We start from the raw sequence: 8,839 nt of genomic DNA, 5'->3' as shown, positions 1-8,839 counted from the left end.
ATAGGTTAGGTTCGTCATAAGTAATGTTCAAGCATCTAATGCATCTCCTAAGATCCTCTAAGAGTGTCCATTTAAAACAAAGATACCCAATAATGTTCTTCATGCAAATGGCCACATTAAATATCCATCGACCTTCAAGGTCCTCAACATCAAGGTGAAACATTGACTCAAATATCTCAGAAACTAGATGTAAAATGAGTCCCTAACATCACGTTTGTAAGACCCAAGGAAAATAAGGGTTTTAGGAATAAAGTTTTGTTAAGACTTGAGTATGTTTCTTTTAAGAGTTAATATCTAATAAGTTGTTATGGGTGAATATCTTTGTTAGAACATAATTATGTTATTTCTTTGATGTTATTATGAATAAAATGCAACACATGATAGGTATATTGATAATTGAGTGATTGAGGTGTGTGTGTGTGTGATATTACCAATGTGATGTGTTAGCTTGTTAATGGAAAGATGGTTTAGGATTGAATGACTGTGGTTCAATTATAGGGAGAAAGGGAGTTAAGAGAAACCCTTGTTTCATTTGTATTTTTGGTGTAGGGGAAAAATGGTCTTTTATCTTTTATTAATTAGGTAATTCAAACAAGGGATGTAGAAAGGAAAAGCATGCAAGTTAAATAATCTGGAAATTAAATAAAAATATATTACGTAAATCTTTTAGAAGATTTAGTTGTTGTTATTTAAAAAAAGTAGTTGAAGAAAAATAGGAGATATAATCTTGGTAGGTTTAGAGATTAAAAGAAATATTATTAGATATTGTAGATATTTTAAAGAATATTTTGAGATATTGTTAATTAAAAGATATATTAAGATATTATCGGATATAATTAGATATTTTTATTAGATAATAATAATAATACTAATAATGATGATAATAATAATAATACTAATAATAATAATAATAATAAGAATAATAATAAGAAGAATAATAATGTATTATTGATAGACTTATTATAATAAATTAGAATCATAATATTAAGATAAAATATATTAAGGATTTATCATAATTAATTTAGAGATAAAGTTAATTTAGTAGACAACTCCTATTTATATAGAAACACTAGCCATTTGGAAATGAGGATAGAAACCTAAAACCTAAAAAGAGAGAAAAGGAAAGAGAGATAGGGAAAGAGAACATTTTATAGAATAGAGGCAAAGAAGTTGTAGAAAACATTAGTGCAAGTGAATATTTGTGATGTTTTTGGAGTATAGATCAAGTCTTAGTATTTAGCCTAGGTATGTGAAAACTTACCATTGTTTATTTCTTATTTGTTTGTATGATGAATATGGTTTGCTTTTGATTATCTTGAAAGGTAATTATTGTTTTAATGCATGTGGATGTATGAGAATATGTTTTGCATGGTGATAGGGTTATATCATGGTTGTGTTAAGATTTTCCTATGAATGTAAGTATGATTTTGTTGGGTTCACTCTATTTCATGAATCTTATCATCTCCTCTATCGTTTCCATATTCCAAAAAATGTGCAAGCCAAGTGCAAAATGATAGTGAATTTTGTTGAGGCATGGGCTATTGCCATAAAGACGTACATGAGAAAATGTCATGGATTGTGATGATGAGTCAACCTTTCCTCATTGTTTAGATTGGCTTCAACATATTTGTATTCCATGTCCTTTATTCTTTGAATATGTCAATGACTTATGGATAATTTCTTATGAAAAGTACTTTGTTAAGGTGTGGACAAACAAAGTACTGCATTTAGGAAACACAACCTCAAATAGGTTTGTATACATATGTTTTTATTTAGTTGTTTTTATACGATATTTTTTATTTTATATGTTGTTGGGTTAAGTCTACTCACTCGAGTCTAAAGAAGGTATAGGAAAATAATATGGGAGATCAGTGCTCTTGTTAGGATGTAATACTTAACGTCATTGTTGAAAATAGTATGGCTTAGTTTCTCACAACAAGAGGGGGTGAACTGGTGAAACTTAAAATCAGAGTCTTTTAAAAATATTTTTCGCAAAAGGATGATCTTTCAAATCTTTCTTGAAATGCAAGGAATAAGATTTTTCAAATGCAGCGGAATATGGTTGACTATGTAAAAATTAAAGTCAACTTTGAAAATAAAAGTGCAGGGATAAAGAAATCAAATGCAGGCTTTTATACTAGTTCAGTCAAACATCTTACATCCACTGTCCTTCCAAATCCAAGAAGCAAATGCACTATAATGATCAAGATTTTTACAATAAGGCTTTTATATCGATCTCCACGTCAAAATATAAAACACCTCTCTAACCCTTTAATCAAAATATAGGCATATACAAACAAAGAACAATAGCAAGATGTCCCCTCTCATGCAATCTTTAACACTTTGAACAATCCTCAAAGTCCAGAACGCCACATGTCCTCTTCTTATAGTCACAACAAAGCAACCACAATCTTTACAACATTGAGAGAAAAACTGATCACGAAACAGACATCTCAAGTGTAGATTGATCAAACAGTCAAAGCGCATAAATTCTTGCTCGTCAAGCAATCACCAGAGATGAACACCACGATCTTCTTTATGGATTCTCAGAGCTTCCACACGTTCTGCAAGATATCAATAATCTGAAAGAAATCAATCAAATCGTTAGAATCACAAAAGTCCTTGCAAAATTCAAATTTGCGTCTATATATAGTTTTCCATAAAATTGACGCTCCTAAGTCGACTTTGATAGTAATAGAGTCGAATATACTCAGATAGTTATAACAGTTAGTAGTAGTCAAACCAACTTAATTGATTACACATTTAATGCAGTTGATTCACAATTAATGCTTGGTCAAACACATTGAAAATATAGCTGTTAGACAGAACGTGTCAAGCATTAACAGAATTTCAAAAGATAACAGACTAAGTCGAATGGCTAGCGCACATAGTCGACTTTGTAACAATTAGATGCATAGTTTTGAAAATTTTCTTTCCAAAAATACTCACAGCACACTTTGAAAAGGTTTGTGCAAAGCCACGAGTTTAATCGACTTACTTCATAATGAAGTTGACTTAAAATTTTTGTTTTGCCACACAATTAAAGTTTAACGAAAGTGCGTGTGGTTTTCCTTTTTCAAAACATTTGTTATGCAATCACAAATAAGATTTCATTTATAACACAGTGATTTGCATGCAATGACAGAAACAACACAAACATGTTCTCATATAATCATAAACATGAAAGTAATGAACATGTAACACATATAAACACATGTGTTATTAATTATGTGTTGTCATCATCAAAAACCAGAAGCTCTCTAAGATTGTAAGGTTTGGCTAAGCCAGTGCTCCCCCTATCAACAATCTCAACAATCTCCCCATTTTTTTTTATAATGCACAACCATGATTAATAAACAACCATGTTTGTACAAATCAAACATCATAAATTATCAATCAAATACAAGTCAACATCATTATTCACATTATTCCCCCCTTTGGGCATTATAAAAGAAAAATATAAACACAGGTATTGATTTAGCAGATAATCATTCATATAGAAATACATTAGTAAATCATAACACAAATATAGATGCTCCCGCTTTTACAGATAATCACATGAAAAAAATATAAACTTTGCGCAGGCATGTGAAATATCTAAGATATCATGCAATGCTCCCTTTGTCATTATGCATGTTTTATATTTAAAACCCAAATGCAAAATGCTGTATTCATAGAACATTTCAGAGCATGTATAAGCACGCGACAATATTGTATCATATCAGAAATTGTGCAAACACATGAATGCAACATAGATACAATATCAATTCAACAATCTCAATATAATCTCTCAAATATTTCAATCAATCATAACACAAAGATATATTGAATATGAAACAATCAACAGTATATAATCAATAAACAAAATAACAAAATTCCAAATCATGGAATTTTTAACCCCTGTTAATAGTAATCGATTGATCCACAATCGCAATCGACTTCATTGCATTTCATTTGAGTTGAATCTCCAGGTGTTCATCCAAAAGCAATGTTCCTGCAATAAGATGTGAAGATCAAGAGCTTTAAGACGACCAAGACTCATACCCTCTATTGAAAAACAGGTAGGCTTCGTTTCAACACCAAGAGGTGGGTAAATTGGTGAGTTTTCAAAATCAGAATCTTTTTAAAATCTTTTTCACAAAGTATAAAACTTTACACAATTTCTTGAATCGCAAGTATTGAAAATATAAGTGCAGCGGAAAATCAAAGTAGACTACGTAATTAACAGAGTCGACTGAATGTAAAAGAGAAGGGATAGAGAATTCAAACATAGGTTTTTATACTGGTTCGGCCTCAATGCCTACATCCAGTGTCCTTCTAATCCCAGGATTTGGTCAAGGTTTTTACAACAAGGCTTTTATAGAGACCTCCACGTCAAAAACATAAAAAACTTCTCTAACCCTCTAACCAAAATATAGGCAATACACACAACAAAACTTGCAGCAAGATATACCCTCTCCTGCAATCTGCAACCTACTTTGAACAATCCTCAAAGTGTACCAAACTCCACAAGTCTACCCCCTGTAATCACAACAGGTACAACAGCAATCACCATGGAATGCAACAGGAGCCTTGATCAACCAAAGAACACCTCAATTGTGTAGATGATGATCAAACAATAAGCACAACAAAATTCTCCTTCAGAACCTCTTCAAAGAATGATCTCCACAGTCTTCTTGATGAGTTCTTGGAACTAAATCATAGATAAACAATTTGAAACAGAATATGAAAATGTTAGTTTTCCAAAAGTTCTCTAAATACTTCAAGTCTCTTCTATTTATAGATTTTTATATAACAGACACTCCCGTAGTCGACTAAGCTACTAATACAGTCGATTGTCTCCTGATAGTTATAATAGATAAGTCAAATTACTAGTTGTTAAGTCAAACACATTAATTCCACATTCAACATAGTTGACTCTTATTCTATGCTTAACTAACTTTAAAAAATATAGTCGTTAATGCTCACAAGCATAACAAAATCTCAAATAAAATAGCTAACAAAGTCGAATGCAAAGCATACGCAGTCGACTTTGACACATATGCACAAATTGAAATTCTTTTCAATGCAAAATATAACACAACACTGTATTTGAAAATTTGTGCAAAGTCTTCAGTCTTAGTCGATTCAATTAATAATGAAGTCGACCTGAACTATTAGATTTGCCACACAGTTTAAGTTCACAAAAGTGCATGTGGTTTTCTTCTTCGAAACTATGTGTAATGCAACTAGAAATGATGTAACATATACAAGCTCAGTAAATGTGCATTCACATATTAGTAAATGTGCATTCACAAATGATCTCCCCCTTTTTTGATGATGCACAACCATGATTAATAAACAACCATGTTTGTACACAAACATCTCAATAAACCAGTCAAGTAACCACTCAAAATTATGCAATCGGTAAGTGCAAGTGATTAAATGATCTCTCCAGTGTATCAGAGTAGTTTTCAGAGTATAAAGTAGTATAACTCTTAAAAAACATTATCAAGCAATCACAAATCAAGCATTTAATCAAACATTTCTCCCCCGTTCAAGAGGATTGAAGACTTGGAACTTAAACCTACAAGTAAGCTTGAGTTGAAGGCGTTACCACCACATTTGAAGTACGTATTTTTGGAAGAAAATGGAGGGAAGCCAGTCATCATTAGTAATTCTCTATCTCCTGAAGAAGAAGAGAAGTTGGTTGGAGTCTTGAAAGTAAATAAAGGCGCTATTGGCCTAACATATTGCATGCATAGGATCTTTATGGAGGATGATTATAGGCCAGTAGCTCAACCACAAAGAAGGCTTAATCTTGTGATGAAGGAGGTGGTCAGAAAAGAAGTGTTGAAGCTTTTGGAAGCCGATATCATTTACCCAATTTCTTATAGTAAATAGGTAAGTCCAGTGCAGGTGGTTCCAAAGAAAGGAGGGATGACGGTGATTTACAATGAGAAGAATGAGCTTATTCCTACAAGAACAGTTACTGGGTGGCGAATGTGCATTGATTACAGGAAATTAAATACAACCACTAGGAAGGATCATTTTCCTCTTCGTTTTATGGATCAGATGCTAGAAAGATTGGCTGGACAAACTTATTATTGCTTCTTAGATGGGTATTCTGGGTATAATCTGTTGAGATTGTTGACAACAAATTATCTATATCACTCTGGTTTTTGATGATGACAACACATTGCTTAATAATACACATATTTTGTTGTTGTGTTACATGCTCTTATGTTGAATGATTGATATATCCGTTGAACATGTTTCTATGATATATTGCTATGTGAATGCATATATATTGAGCTTGTACTTGTTATATCACTTCTGGATGCATTTCACATGTTTTAAAGCATGAAAACCACAAGCACGTTTGAGAACTTATAACTGTGTGACAAAGCTGAAGTAAAGTCGACTCCATTATTAATTGAATCAACTATGCTAAAATCGTTGTACAAATTTTTGAGAAATAGTTACTTGTGAGATTTTGTGAAGGAAAGAATTTCAATTTGCTCTAACATGTTGAAGTCGACCTTGTACGCCACATATTCAACTGTATTAGTTGTTTGCTTTGAAATTCTGGTATACTCATGAACAATAACGACTATATTTTCAAAAGTTAGTTGAGCATTAAATAGTAGGTCAACTGTATTAAATGAGATTTTATTTTGGTTGACTGAATGTTACTGGTCTGACTTATCTGTTCTAACTGTCATAACCTAGTCGACTGGATTAGTAGCTTATTCGGCTATTAGAATGTTTGTTTAACAAAATTCTATAAATAGTCAGAACACAAGTTTGTTCTAAGACTTTTGATGATCTAACAATTTTACATTCTGTTTCAGATTAATTCTCAGAGATTATAGAGCTCATAGAATTCTCCAAGAAGACGGTGGTGATCTTTCTTGAAAGAGATTCAAAGGGAGACTGATTGCGCACACGTTGCTTGATCACATATCTACACATTGGGGTGTTCCTTGGTTGATCAAGATTATTATTAGCATCCATTGGTGATTGTTGTTGTGACCTGTTGTGATTACAGGAGATAGACTCGTGGAGTCTGGTTCACTTTGAAGACTGTTCAAAGTGGTTGGCAGATTGTAGGAGAGAGGACATCTTGCTGCAAGTCTTGCTGTGTTGTATTGGCTATATTTTGGTTAGAGGGTTGATGAGTCAATATTTTATTAACTGCACTTAGTTTATTGTACCGAATTTAATCAAGGAATTGTGCTTAAATGTCTAGTATTTTTCCGTTTTTGCTAATAGTGCTTAATTTGACCGGAAATTCTAATTTTAATTAATTTGAATATTTTGAGCTAATTATTTGCATTATTAATTGCAGGGAAAATTTTGGACATTAGAGAGGACATCAATTCATTCAAGACTCTACACAAAGATTTTTTTTTTTTAAATTTAATTACTTTGAAACTTAGTAGTCTAGATAGTTTTTAATTAAACTTGGAAACATTGGACCAATTTTTGGCAAAATAGTTTGAGCCCAAATAGGAAACATGACATGGCACCTAGGGTTTTTCAAAGAAGGTGGACCCCACCTCATTTAGAAGGACTCACGGCCCTAGGAATGAAAGAAACCAGCTATCACTTTTGTTTTGCATAGGATTAGGCTGCAATGTTTTTTTTTAGAGAGAGAGCTTTGAACAATGTTTGAACTATTGGGTATTGGATGAATGAAGAACCATTTTCCTATTTTCATTTCATTGTGCCATGCTACTGCAGCAAATTGATAGCTCACGGTGCATTCATTTCTTCTCTTTTAATTTGGTGCAAGCTGGAATGTCTTTCCCTTTTTAGCTTTTCATTGAAAAAGCCGAACCTTTTCTTTGCTTGGGAGTTGTTCCATCATTGCTTCATTTTATCATTTACCTTTCTTGGTTTTCTTTAGCAATGGAAGAGCGCCTTGCATTTTTTTATTTAGTATTTTGGTGGCTGATTTCCTTAGAAGTGCTGCACCGTTTTCCATTTTTTTTATTTTCCTTTGAATGAAGCATATAGTGTATAGAGAAGTTGAATTGTTCAAGATGGAGAAGCACTTTCAATCTCCTTTAGAATAGGCAGCTGTCACGTCCAAGCATTTTATCTTTTATAGCATTCATTATTCTTAGAAGAAAGCATGTGACTTCATTGTTGAGACAGGGCCCACGCGGATTCATACAAATTGGAAGAACACTTTTCCTTGCTTTTTTTTAGAGAATGAACCAATGTTTTCTTCAACATTGAATGTGATTAATGAGTAGTTTGGTGACAAGGCAAAGAAGTCACGTCTTGGGAATGAGAGCATTTTTAATCTTCAATTAGAAAGCTGGAAGTGAACGACCTTGTAGTACGGTGCAGGCAACATTTTTCAATTGGAATTGTGATGCTCACGGGTTCATATTTCTTTGCTAGATTTCATTTCATTTTGAGAAAAGCAAATGGCTATGATGTCCATGGCTAGTGGTGTCACGGCCAATTAGAATTAATTGCAAATCAAATTTCTTTTGGTAGATGCATAAGTGATCACATGAGATGTTAGATAAATTTATGTCTTCTTATTTTCCTTTGCTTTAAAATATTTTAAATTGCATTTTGAGTTTTTTTTCATTTTCTTAAGTTAGTGTTGAAATTTAATAGCTTCAATTATGTTTGGATATTTGTCTATTGCAGTGTTAGGTTAGCATTTTCATTTAGTTTAATGTTGTCTAGTATTTTTGGTAGTGTTAATTTAATTGCGATGTTAGCTTAGGTTAGTCGGGTTGGTCATTAATAAAATTGATTTGTTTCCTTGAGATTTCTTGGACTGTTCTTGTGTTTATTCTGCTCTACCTGACATTCTATGAAATTTGACTATGTT

The sequence above is a fragment of the Vigna radiata genome, unplaced genomic scaffold (assembly GCF_000741045.1).
Source record: "Vigna radiata var. radiata cultivar VC1973A unplaced genomic scaffold, Vradiata_ver6 scaffold_455, whole genome shotgun sequence".
Classification (NCBI taxonomy): domain Eukaryota; kingdom Viridiplantae; phylum Streptophyta; class Magnoliopsida; order Fabales; family Fabaceae; genus Vigna; species Vigna radiata.
This window is presented reverse-complemented; position numbering follows the sequence as displayed.